We start from the raw sequence: 13,316 nt of genomic DNA on the forward strand, positions 1-13,316 counted from the left end.
GTAGCTCATCTACCTAGTGTAAGTTGTTATTAATCGATCAATACAAATATCGTTGTCTCCCTTAAATTACCGAAATAACTTTAAGGTTCTGATTCCCGTATCAAATCTTTTAGTTTGTGCATAATTAATAAGTTACACTTCCATTGCATAAGACGTGCCAACTTACTGACAAGCAACAAGCAACCTTCGTCCGAGGCAAGAGGCAAGCGAAACTGTATCGCTCTCCTTTATTAATACGCATTCTAGGTGAATTAATATTATTTTCTACTCGAGTGTTGAATGGTATTATTATTGTGTCTACGTACTGTAGCTATATATTTATTCCAGAGCAAAAAAGCCAGAATGCAACAAGATACATTGAGATTTTATGGATGACTTTTTTACTATTGCAAGTAATTATATGTCTTATGATAACTTGTAAAAATATTTAAATTGTTTCAGTGAATATTGACGACCTCTAATAACATTGAACATTATAAATATATCGTCACCTCAATAGTACAACTGGATAACTCTGATTTGGTGATTGTTGGCAAAAATAAATTCAAACTTTATTTTATTAATATAAATCTAGGCTATAATTAGTATTTAAATTGTCCTTGTCTAATTGGGAACAATTAATTAATGTTCAATTGTTCGAAAAAATATTATAGATATATTATTTTATTTATTTAATGCGTTTATGGTTTTAAAGTTATCTAATATTTTCAAACACAAAATCAATACAGTTCACATTAATTTCTGACTTACCCAGTTTTATCATTTTGTAGAGAAGGAAATGTGAAAATCAAGTTATCTAGTTGTAGTATTGAGCTGACGATATTATATACCTACCTAAGTGTAAGTTCAGAGGCTTCCTTGTACTTGTGTTAATGAATTAAGTTTTAGGTTGTGCAGGTGATTGATCAACGTACAGCACCCGAGTTCACTGGTGGGGCTGCCACATTAAAGCCAGTGAACATGCCCTGTTTTTCCATAAGGGGTTTTCTTCCTGTAACCAGAATATACCAGTTTTTGGCGCTGGTGATTTACCTTACACCTCGCCTATTTGTTACAATACACTGCATTGATTAGGGACCCACGCGAATAGGTTATAGGTAGGATTTGTTAGCAAAGCTAATATGCAGACTCGACTTTGTCAGCTTTTCTAATAGAAACACACTTGATCTGGCATCAAGAATACCCACTGAAGTCCTGAACCCTGAAGCGGTGCTACAAAAGCGATCTACGCACTGCAGATCTCACATGACGGAAGGTACTAGACGTGTCGATGGACCAACGGAAGTGGCGCGACATTGTGATTGCTCTATGCCCAAACACCGGGGCGTGACAGGGTGAAAAAGTCGTAGCAAAGTACAGAGATGTTGTAATATGTTTTGAGAAAGCAGAATTGGAAGATTCGAACTTTGAAAACTTACGGTGAAATGAACACACCAAGTTAGTATTAGTTTTAAAACACGAACTTACTCTTCTATATTTCTTCATGACATATAAATAGTTTTACATACACTTTTTGAATTTCGGGAAAATCTAACATACCCTATATTCCCTCGCATATTTTTATCAATGACACTTGCCAACAATGTATGCAAGTCTCGCGGTCCTTTACTAATCATCATTTTGTCATGGTCTCAGTCTAAGCAATTTTGAGTATATGCTTATGTAGCCATAACTCGAAAGCCTCATCTCTCCGTGATATCTCCTGGTTTAGCATCCATCTGCACGTGCTGGCCAATAATTTACCTACTGTTATAATCAGTTATATATACCTAATTCACTTTATATCCTACTTTTAGTAAAATTGATTTATCAGTGTTCATAACATATTTGAAATAATCTTTTAACTCTTATAACATAACATCCACAACGAGTTCTAGGTGTCTACTAATAATAAACTAAACACTTTATATCTAATCATTCTAATACGATGTATTGAATAAAAATGAATCGCATAGTTTAACGTTTAACCGAATTTAGTCATAATATTTAATATTTCGAAATACCTTAACGAAATATATTGTATTGATAGATTTACTTACTTGTTTGTAGATATGTAAGAGTGATAAAAGGAATCCGCTTTAAATTTAAATCAATCGAATTCTTTTAGTATTGAAATAAATCGATAGGAGAGAGGAATAATAATTAGAAAAATACCTCGCTGTGATATGAACCGAAAATCAAAATCAAGATCCTTACCACCTACGCCACTGAGTCTATTGCAGTTGTTGCAACCTTTTGACATCCGAACAGAAAAATTTAATATAAATATCGTTAAGTAAATTATATACGTATATTATATTATTATTAAGACTGTTAATACATTAATTTGTGTATGTTGTGTTTTGTATTTTAAATGGTGGATTTTTAGTTTTTATTGGTTGATAATTTTATTGAATTATTTGGATAGATCGGCACCAGTGGCCATTTTAAATATACTGGAAGCTGGAGGAATTAACTGGTATGTAGGATCTATGCCAGAAAATATATCGTCACTGTTCTGGCAGAAGACACTAATTCAAAAAAATGACATATTGAGTTAGTTATACCAAAATGTTCCTTATTTCAAACTTTACCGTCTGGAAACCTTCTTAATAAATAAACAGTCTTTATTTTAAAGTCATCCTTTTTACGATTACTTAATAAACTCACATGATAGACCATTTCAAACATTTTAACAACTTCAAAGTCAAATTACTCAAAACTAGTATTCTCCAGTTAGTGTGTTCTGCCAGAACAAAGACGATATGTACGATTTTTGATTATTTTTTGCATAATATGAATTATAATTTCCGTAGACGCTATTGCCACATCTGCTTCATTGAAAATCGCCACTGATACCTATAATATAAGACGGTACCTATGTGTTATTTTTTGATTATTCGATATAAAATCAAACTAATTAAAAATTAAACTATCGGCTTGTCCTAAAAATGCCAAGATATCTACAAATCATGCACTTTATTCCACGGAATGCCGGAGGTTGAACAAAAAAAAAATATAGCTAATAATCTATAATCCACCATGTCTTAAAAATTAAGATTTTGATGATGTTATATTAATTAAATTATCTGTTATAATTATTGTTTATGCAGGTGCCATATTGTTTTGGAATTGCATTTAAAGTGGAATAAAAACAATATACCTACAAATTATGAAAACTTTATCAAAATCGATTCTAAGTTTGTGATACTGTATCCATTTTATAATTTATTCATAATTACCTTAGTGTACGTTAACGAAAGGACAGTTATTTAGATACATTGTTGTAGTACACACTGTTAGGTTCAAGTTTATGTATCTCACTCTTTAATTATAATTTATATGTAAGTATCTACCTTCATAATATTATTATAATCTTCCCTATTTTTTCGTAGGTATAAGTTTACGTACAATCAATCTAGTGGAAGCCACATTTACCTTTTGCAGAACAGGACCTTATCGTCAAGTATAATTACCATTTAGGCAAAGTTATTTCATTTCTTTTATTTTGTTAACTGGGATTATTAAACATGGGAAAAACGTTGCACATAATATATACCCATACATAATTTTGTTATAATATGATATTCTTATACACTATTATATAATATTTAAATTAAAAGGTTGTTAGCCACTTCCTCAGATTCATTATTAATAGCTGTTGTATTGAATATATCTACCGAGCGTTGAACGCCAGGTAATGAAGCTTGTAAAATCACAACAGGTAAAGAGCGACTCCTAATGAATGAACGCCACATTAAATATGCCATACTAAATAGAATTATTTATTTATTTACTACGTAAATATTAAATATTACAATTCGAACAGTATTAATATATTTTAGATTACGTGATCTTACTTGGTAATTATGCCATCTAATTAATGGCTGTATTGGGTATATAAATGTATGCAGTGCTCATATATGGTGTGTCGCATGTAACTTCCAGTTTTTTTTTAATATTATACAAAACGTAATTACACACTTGAGCACAAACAAAGAATTTGTTGTGCCGTGAAACAGATTATTACGACTCTGCCAAAAATGGAAGGCTGTATTGGAGATACTGGTACAAGTTTCACCACAGTTCATTACAGTGATTCAAAACATATTGTCACCCTAATTTAATCTCACCTTAATCAAGGTAAGATTTATTACTTTTGAGTAGATTGAATTTATGTCTGAATTCGAGTAGGTGTAGGTATGTGAGGTTTGTACATCCACATCAAAGACAAAATAGTACCTATTGTGGACCATGACTTTGGTGGCTTGATGGCATATAAAGATACTTGCGAGTGATCTACTGGAGAAGGTTGGTGAATGACCAGACAAAGTTGATGAATCTACCCGAGACACCCAAAGTTGCCGGGCTGTAGTGCCAGAGAAGAATCATTACTTATAGAAAGACAATTCATTCGGTGATAGCTGATAAATTTTAAAAGAGTCAATTTTACCTTAAAACACGGTATCAAATAGTGATAAAATATTATAGTACCTACCTAATATGTCTTAATTAATCTGTAACGCATGAGAGAAAATGATATATGGCATTATGTAAGAGAAAGCGAAACAGGGAAAATACGTATTAAACATATACGTTAGAGGTGAGATGGAAATAATGTCACCAGTTTGTGTACTTAAGTTTCGGATGAAACTACCCATACTAAGTATTTGTGGCCCAATAAACTTATTCCAAAAAACTTGTGATGATATATATCATCGCGAGTCGCTGTTCTGTGCACTTACCAGTTGGTAGACTTTCAACACTATTGACATTAAATGCGCACGAACGAAATAGCACTTGAATATAAGTATATTTTAATTTATGAGTCTATTGCGTTCGAATGTATGAATAATAATAGGTCATAAATTTGGTGTCGTAGCACAGTGGTGAAATGACGCACAGGCTTAGTCTTGTTATATACCGCTCAAAACATGTTTAAAATTTAAAAAAATCACTTATTCATTTTTGTTAACAATAGTATTGTAACATAACAGAAAAAACAACTTATAATTTAAAATTTTATAATAAATAGGACTTTTCGACAAGCGGAGCTCGGCGTATTTTTAGCGATTGTATTGAAGCCGATACACAGTCTGAGTTCCCTGAGCCGATACGTATTTTAAAATACTAATAATATGGAGTTGGTTTTAGTTTCAGTTGAGTATGAAACTTTTGTCGCATACGCACGCCAAACGCTCTATATAGTATTCCAAATACTAGTACTTAAGTGTTTTGGAACAAGTTTCTATACTAAGTATTTTTTTATACTGGTAGTAAGTATACTTAGTCTTCAAAATCAACCAGTTTTCCCATCTCTAATACACGTATAAACGCAAATTCTAAATTTGAAAAATCAGTGGTATTGTTTATTTTAATCAGGTCGTATTTATTTGTCTTGTTCGCGTCAATCTTAATATTGTTATAAGTGAAAATATTAATATGGCATAAATGACTTTTCAGCCACGATTATGTATTTGCCTAGATTCAAAATAAATCTGGCCCTGGTATTTTTTTTTTTTTAATTATTAATAACCATGTCTGCTTTTTCGTACAAGGTGGTTGTTAGTAATTTTGAAAAATCTCAAACACCTTGGCTTTGAGAAAAACACATAAATGTTTTTGTCATGACCGGGAGTCGAACCCAGAACTCTCGGGTGGAAGGCCAGCGCCTTACCCACTGCACCACGAGAGCCGCCTGGCTCTGGTATTTAGCGAATAGCTAACAAGCTAATAACCTTTCTTCGTAAAAAAATATTTACTTATTTAGAAAGAAGAGTATTATGGCATCACAGAGATTGACCAATGCGCCATAATACCTACATAATATGTATTTATATAATATTCAATATTATTGAATACATAATATAAAAATGATTTAATTACAGATACGAGTAGGTAACAACCAATATAACAATAAAGTAGAAAAGAAAGTATGCTGTAAATATTAAAGTAAAATGATAAAAACAATTACAAATTTAACCTATTTAACACGTCCACAAATATTATATACTTAGTTTAAAAAAAAAAACAATCTTTATGGTGCCATCAAAGAGGTTAATCGCATGATACACAGCATCGTGAAACATCAAACAACAAGTTTTCATACAAGTTTTGTTTTGTTTCATTTCGTACAGAAGTTGCCCAACAAACAAAAAGACAATCTTATGAGAAAACGTAAATCAGTTGACGTATATTTTTGCGGCATGTTTTTTTTTTATGCTAGGTACTTCCACATAATATAAAACACACGTTAATGGTGGCCTTCTTGTTTTACCAATTACCATAAAAAACGTATTATCGATACCGTTTCTAATAATAAAAATCACGATAATGGGAATAATTACCATTTTATAGGATTAAGTAAATAATAGATTTAATCATAAAACTAATTACTATTTTTATACAGAGCGACTTAAAAAAATTAACACATACATTACGTTTCAGAATTTATTATTCATCGTAAATTTTCACACGCCGTTTTTTTTTCTTGAGGCCAAAAAGACGTAAGTAACTATTTGCGACATTACTGCAGGACAAATTGAAATAAGAACTTTCTTGGTTTCGGTTTATATTTTTCAGTGACAATTGTAGCAAAATAAAATAATAACTTCGTTACAGAATAACTATTTCTGATTCACTTTTGGGACACTAATCAATCCTAACCACATAATAATTACAAGATGAAAAGAACTTTTTATATACCACGTTTTTAAATTTTCTGTTGAATCATAATAAACTTGACAATTATATCTATTAATAATTTAGGACAAATAAGGCAATAATTGTCAACAAATCATTTTTTTGCTATTTTGCAACAAACAAATATAGAATACTGAAATGTCATTTTGATTTCCATAGTAACGCACGAATATAATAATTTAGTTGCTATGACCATCACCTTAGCAACCAATAATTTATTGTGGATTGGATTACGGATTTCTTCCGAAATAACTTTTCATACAAAATAGAATTAACTGAAAATGAATTCAATTCTACTTAAAGATGGCTAAAAGTATTAAAAAAATGCATTGGCATCGTGTTCTGATATTTTCTAAAAGTTTCAAATGTCTAGTTAGTCTGGAAGTTAGTTAAAAATCGATTGCAAGATTTGTACTTGATAAACAACCACCGGATAAACAATAATACGAGCTAAAAAAAACGTGGTAAAATATTATCAATTTCGCGAAATATCTCTTACGCATTTTTGAATATAATAAATAAACTATCAAAACGTATTAATTTCTTTTCTATAACAACGGATCAATTTTAAATGTCCTTTTAAATAGTATTACATAACAGGGGTCGATTTTTGCATTAAATGTAGCTACTCCAGATATTTTTTTTGCATTTACCAAAGAAATTTTTAGTAATCTGTTTATTTCACAAAATGGCACACAGCCCCAGATCGTATCCCAAAACTTATACGTATGGAGTTTGCCGTATCACACTTCATCGTGAAATGTGGTGAAATATATGGCCGTATATTAAAGACCGCCAACCTCTTTAGGTCGTAATGTCTAAAAAAACACTGTTCTTATCGGTTCACACTTATAATAATAATATATAATTGATAATTTACAATTACAACCGTATTAATTAATAAATTTGTATCTGAAAACATTAAAAAGTTTTTTTTAGTCAGCAGCAAACCAATTTTGAAAATAGCCGAAATACTGGATTATTTGTTAGGTTAGTATAGGTTTCCATTCTTGAATTCATGAATTTTGCCAAAATCAGCTATGAAAATTGAATTAATGTTCATATTGAATCTAATAAAATTGGAGACCGTATAGTATACGGCCATCTCTTTCCGATAAGAAAGCTCACGGCGAAGTGTGCCACGGTGAAATGTTTAATGTACAATTTAGTAAGTGTAAGTAAGTGCCCCAGATACTATTGGCCTAATGAAGTTATAGGTCGCCAATTTGATTCTGCGAATGGACAAATAATGTATAATATAACTGTGACATATTCCCATTGGACCGGGCAACGGGCTAACAACCATTCTTCGTTAAAATGCTGTTAATATAACCTATATACTGTGGCAAGCAGTGAATAGCCACCACCGATGCCTGTGATTAGCGGTTCTATCTGCATGCAACCTTATAGTTTATAAGATAGGTCGCTTGTATTGGAAAATTGTAAGCATTCCAGCTGTGCTTATCATGATGCATGAGTAGGCTTTGAAAGAGTCTGCACTTTATGAGTGTGGTGAGATTGAGACGTAGCATATTGTGGAGTCCTTGTGGAGATTTGTATACTGTCTCTGGAGGAGTTTCAGCCGAAGCGGATGCTGTTATATGGAGTGATGCTTTGTCAGATCCACTGACTCCACAAAGTCTTTGTGTGTTACTTATCCTGTAATTTTGTCTTTTTTATATTCATATTCACATTTTACCATTTTCGTCTTTGCGTAATTTTTATACCTTCATTTATAGCTGTGGCTTGAAAAAAATGCATTTTAACACTAGATAACGTTGGGTTAAAGAATAAAATATTATCTTTTTAGGTAATTTCTTATAATTACTGTTATAACGGATTATAATATATATATATACTAGCTGACCAGGCAAACGTTGTTCTGCCATATAAATTATTTCTAGTGAATATTTTGGTTGTTAAATAAAAAGTAACGAATGTATCGTAAGTGTGTGGGGATGGGATCTATGACAGAAAGAGGAATAGAGCACTGTAGACGATGACCGCCGATAAAAACAAAAAAACATCAACCATTCATTTTCTCAATTCAAAATGAGTAATGATGTTCATAATGAATGAATTATGCCGCAACGTGCATCCACATGATTGACGTCCTCACCGCCCATGAAGTAGATTTATAAAAATTTAACATATATACCTAAAAAAATTCATAAAAATCGGTCGAGCCATTTCGGAGGAGTTCGACCACAAACATCGTGACACGAGATTTTTATATATATAGAGATATCAAGTTGCTCTAAATCAGCAAAATTTAGACACACCAAATGGTCATTAGCTTTAAGTTCTTATGTTAACTGTATTTTATACGTCTTCAAATCCAAATCTTTATGACTAATATTAGTCAAAGGAAGGTCCAACTTCTGAAAATCGGCGTGTAATAAATTGATTGTTGTGGAGTTTCATCCACATTTGAATTCACAACATCGATTTTTCAGCAGTACGTTTTTGACGGTTGGATTACCAATATCACAAACATTACAATTTGACTCAAATTTTTTCAATTAAATTTTGAATAGTTAGCTTTGTCGGTCAATTATTTTGACCATAAATTTCACATAATGCCCGTAATATAGTTCGAATAGATTTGTATACATACGATTTTACAACTGTGTATCTTTCCATGACAATTTTTCAAACAATACTGAACACAAATATAAATTTTGGTTGGGATCAGAAAAAAATTACTGCTATGACGTTTTAAAGATCTATAGTACCTACTATTGTTTCTACTTCTAATGGATTTAAATTCAAATTCCATCAAGTATACCTTTAGTCGATAGTATTACTTAATATTATTTTTACAGTTACAGAAAAATCTTACCTTAAACACTTACCTACATTATATTTTAATTATCCGGATGTCGATATGTTTGCATAAATACATATATTATGCATACATACATGTGAATAAATTTAATCTCAGGTGTATGAAAATTTACCTGTACATTTTGACAGGTGCTTTACCTTACGAGTACGTTACGCAAAAACAATTATTATCATATCTGATATTCTGCCGAACAAAACGGCCTAGTTCCAACGAGAGCGATTCTGATCTATGCAAATGTTTGAAAAATGTTTATTATTTTCGCTCCCAGCAAGTCAATCGCTCGAATATGAAGCAATTAAAAAAATAACGCAATTGAGTCTTGGGAAATTTTCTTCTATAATGCAAATGCCATATTGTCAGAACCGTATTTTTGGTGAAATAACGCCAAAGCATTTGGTATCATAAGAATATTATATAATTATTTGTTACACAACATACATAAAGCATATTATAAGGATGTGTTTGGTGAAAATACCACTTCTTACGAGTTATTATAGGTGCAATGATTTAAGTTACCCCATCTCCACCAGTCATGTATATGCAGCCGCGATTTGTGCACGGCTGCCTTGAATGAAAAGAGTTTAGTGCCACACTTACTTGGCCCAAGACGAAACTGCACGGGACCGATCTAGCAACCATATACCTTGGTGCCTAAAGAAAACTTGCTCTGCCGTCATTTATCTTTAGTAGCATGAAGAAGTGTCCTTTGTACCCGTGTACTGAAACTCTGCCAAACCAGAGGAGTCAGAAGTTGAAAGTGATGGATCTGAGAAGGGATTGGGAATTATTCCGTCCTTCATATGACGCAGAAAACTAATTTTCATGTGCTTTAAAGTTGGCCTTGGTTGATATCAAGTCGGCGTGGTCAATAATTGGGCGAACAGCTCCGCAAAAATAAGTCCACGCAACAGACGTATAATATAATACTAGCTGTAGAATTTAGTAGATACATGATTTCATAAGAGTATAACTTTTTTGTACTGCTCAGTGATGTCAAATGTGGAGATCTCTCTGATGATTGGTAAGTTTTGTTGGAAGATGACTCCTTAAAATAAGAAGAGTAATTCAAAATATTGTATCTTTTATATCTGTAATAATTATATATCTATATATATATATGTGTGTAATCTACGTGTTAAAGTGCATGGAATGCATTTACTAGTCAGTGTAAGTTCTGATTATTATCCACTTCGGGTTAAGCATCCACTTATATGAGTTTCTGCTTCCAAGCATTCCACTTCTTTACAAAAAATGTTCATATATAAATTATTTTTACTTAAAACAAACATAGTCGACGCACCAATAGCCCAAAATGGATCTTCAATATTATATTCAAGATGCATCTCTACTCCAGCTCTCTTTCTACACTAACTTAGTCTTAACATCAGTTTATGTCTCTCAAATCAATCTTTATTTTTTGGTAGGCATATTGTAGAAGAAAAAACATTACTTTTTACTACAATAAATTATTTTTTAAACGAGAGATGAGATGAACTTTCAAATGGAAGTAGATACATAATAAAATAACAAAAACAAAAACAAATTGTCAACAACAGCCGTCATTTTTTAAATTATTATTTACAAAAAAGTCACCATAGGTATCTAGTGAATAGTATTATATTTTAGTTATTAGTTTATCTTTACTATTACAATACAAGCATTCTGAAAGCATGTATTGAAAATCATAATTATTGCTTCCTGTATTTATATAGTAATTTAATCTCTTTTTTTACGACCCAGAAACAATATGTTAAAAAGTATTACCTCAATACGGTTCTGTCCATATTTCGCAACCGTAATCGCTGTAAGTAAAATTATCTAATTGGGAGTTACGAGTAATAACAAAACAAGTCATTCGATTATCGATTCAAATTCTAGTTCACAGACCAAAATTTATGATAATATCATTTTAATGTTTTGCTACAGTTTTGACTCTATCTACGCTTTTGATCGCTACGTTATGTCAAGCCTTGTCGACATTGTGTGCCCAAAACTAAATAACATTTTTATTATCTGCCCTACATGTGCCAAAAAAGTTTTGTAATATCTAAAACGTCACCAAACATATACATACTATAATCATTTTCAATATAAAAATTTAATATGGTGTGCTATCATGGAACTCAGAAATAATGGGAACTGAAATACCTAACGGGTAAGGAGAAGCAGGCAACCGATCCCGAGTAAGGTAGAATACGGTATAACTTTAAACATGTGTCAAGAATACGTCATACGTCGAATACTGACAACTGCTCTCGGCTTATGCATTGATGCTCATTTAATATTGGTGTATTACACACTATTGCACGTCTATAATGCGTGGTTCGTTTTCTTATGATACTCACACATTTAAAATCCTGCGTTAAAATTTACTGTATTGTTATATTATAGCCTATCGGAATTCTATTTATTATTTGTCATGTAATTATATATTATAAAATTTGTAACACATATTTTTTTTAAATTATTAATAACCATGTCCTTGCTTTTTCGTACAAGGTGGTTGTTAGTAATTTTGAACAATCAAAAACACCCAGGCTTGGAGAAAATCACATACATCACATATAGTGTCCTCACCGGGCATCCAACCAAGAGCTCCCCTGGATGAAAGGCCAGCGCCTTACGCACTGCACTACGAGAGCCGCCTGTACTACATTTTTACATTATATCCGTCTGTAACGCATGAGAGAAAACATATTAAGTATGTAAATGTGTAGGTGAGAGCGAGACAGAGAAAATACATATTATTAAAATGGGTAAGGTGAGAGAAAACGTACACGAAAATGCAAATTCTAAATTTTAAAAATAAACTCTCCCGCAAATAAAGGAATCGTTAACTTTAATCAGGTGAAAAAAAAACAAATGATAGGATAATAATCTTATAATAGGCTGACAAATGCTTACAGTGCAGTAGGTAGTAGTGTATCGAGTATATTATAATATAAAGTATTACATAAATATTAAAATTAATTTGTAACACATTGACGAAAATGTTTAAATAAGTATGATGTTGGATAGGAAATGTCAATTTCTTTAATAAAAATAGTCTTATATCGATTCAAATTAAAAAAAACAATTTGAGAGTGGATAAATCGAGAGCGAAAGTGGCGCTTAGATACGAAATTAGTGTTTTACCCATACACAATCAATTAAGAATGGATATTGTATATTTTTATTGGATATTGTTATATGGAATTATGGATAAGGAAGAACCATTAGTAAAGTTAATAGTTGGCGCTTGACAAATGAACGAGTTCGACTCACAAACAAGAATGTTGAGAGGTGGCAGTGCCGCCTGATATTTTGTTCTAGTAATACGTAAGCAACCAAACATTCTGATTTCGTTGGCCATCGAGTCAATTTAATTAGTAGCAAGACGACTGTAGACATGTCGGGTGTTGAAATTCGGCAATGTATGTAGAGTATCATTGAATGGCTGAGCCATTCGGTAGACTTACCCACCAGCAATTTAGTAGCGCGATCAATTGATATCTTCAAACACATGAAATATCAATGAATTTGACATGTGGTCAGCCGCTGGTCATACAACGTCAATCAGTTATACCTACCCCAGAGACACTAAATGGCTACATGACTGCCTTGACAGCCATTGCAAAGACGTATTGATTTAGTTGGATATGCGTGATAGTAAAGTGAATATACCATGTAATTCTCTTTGAACATAGTCAAACGGACTATACTTTACCATGAGACTTTTATATGGGGATGATTTCTATATTTGCGAAATTAATTGTTTCTGTAATGAACTCAACGAGGCTTTGGATAA

This window comes from Rhyacophila brunnea, unplaced genomic scaffold (genome assembly GCF_057557595.1).
Source record: "Rhyacophila brunnea isolate RB1 unplaced genomic scaffold, BYU_Rbru_1.0 scaffold_14, whole genome shotgun sequence".
Classification (NCBI taxonomy): domain Eukaryota; kingdom Metazoa; phylum Arthropoda; class Insecta; order Trichoptera; family Rhyacophilidae; genus Rhyacophila; species Rhyacophila brunnea.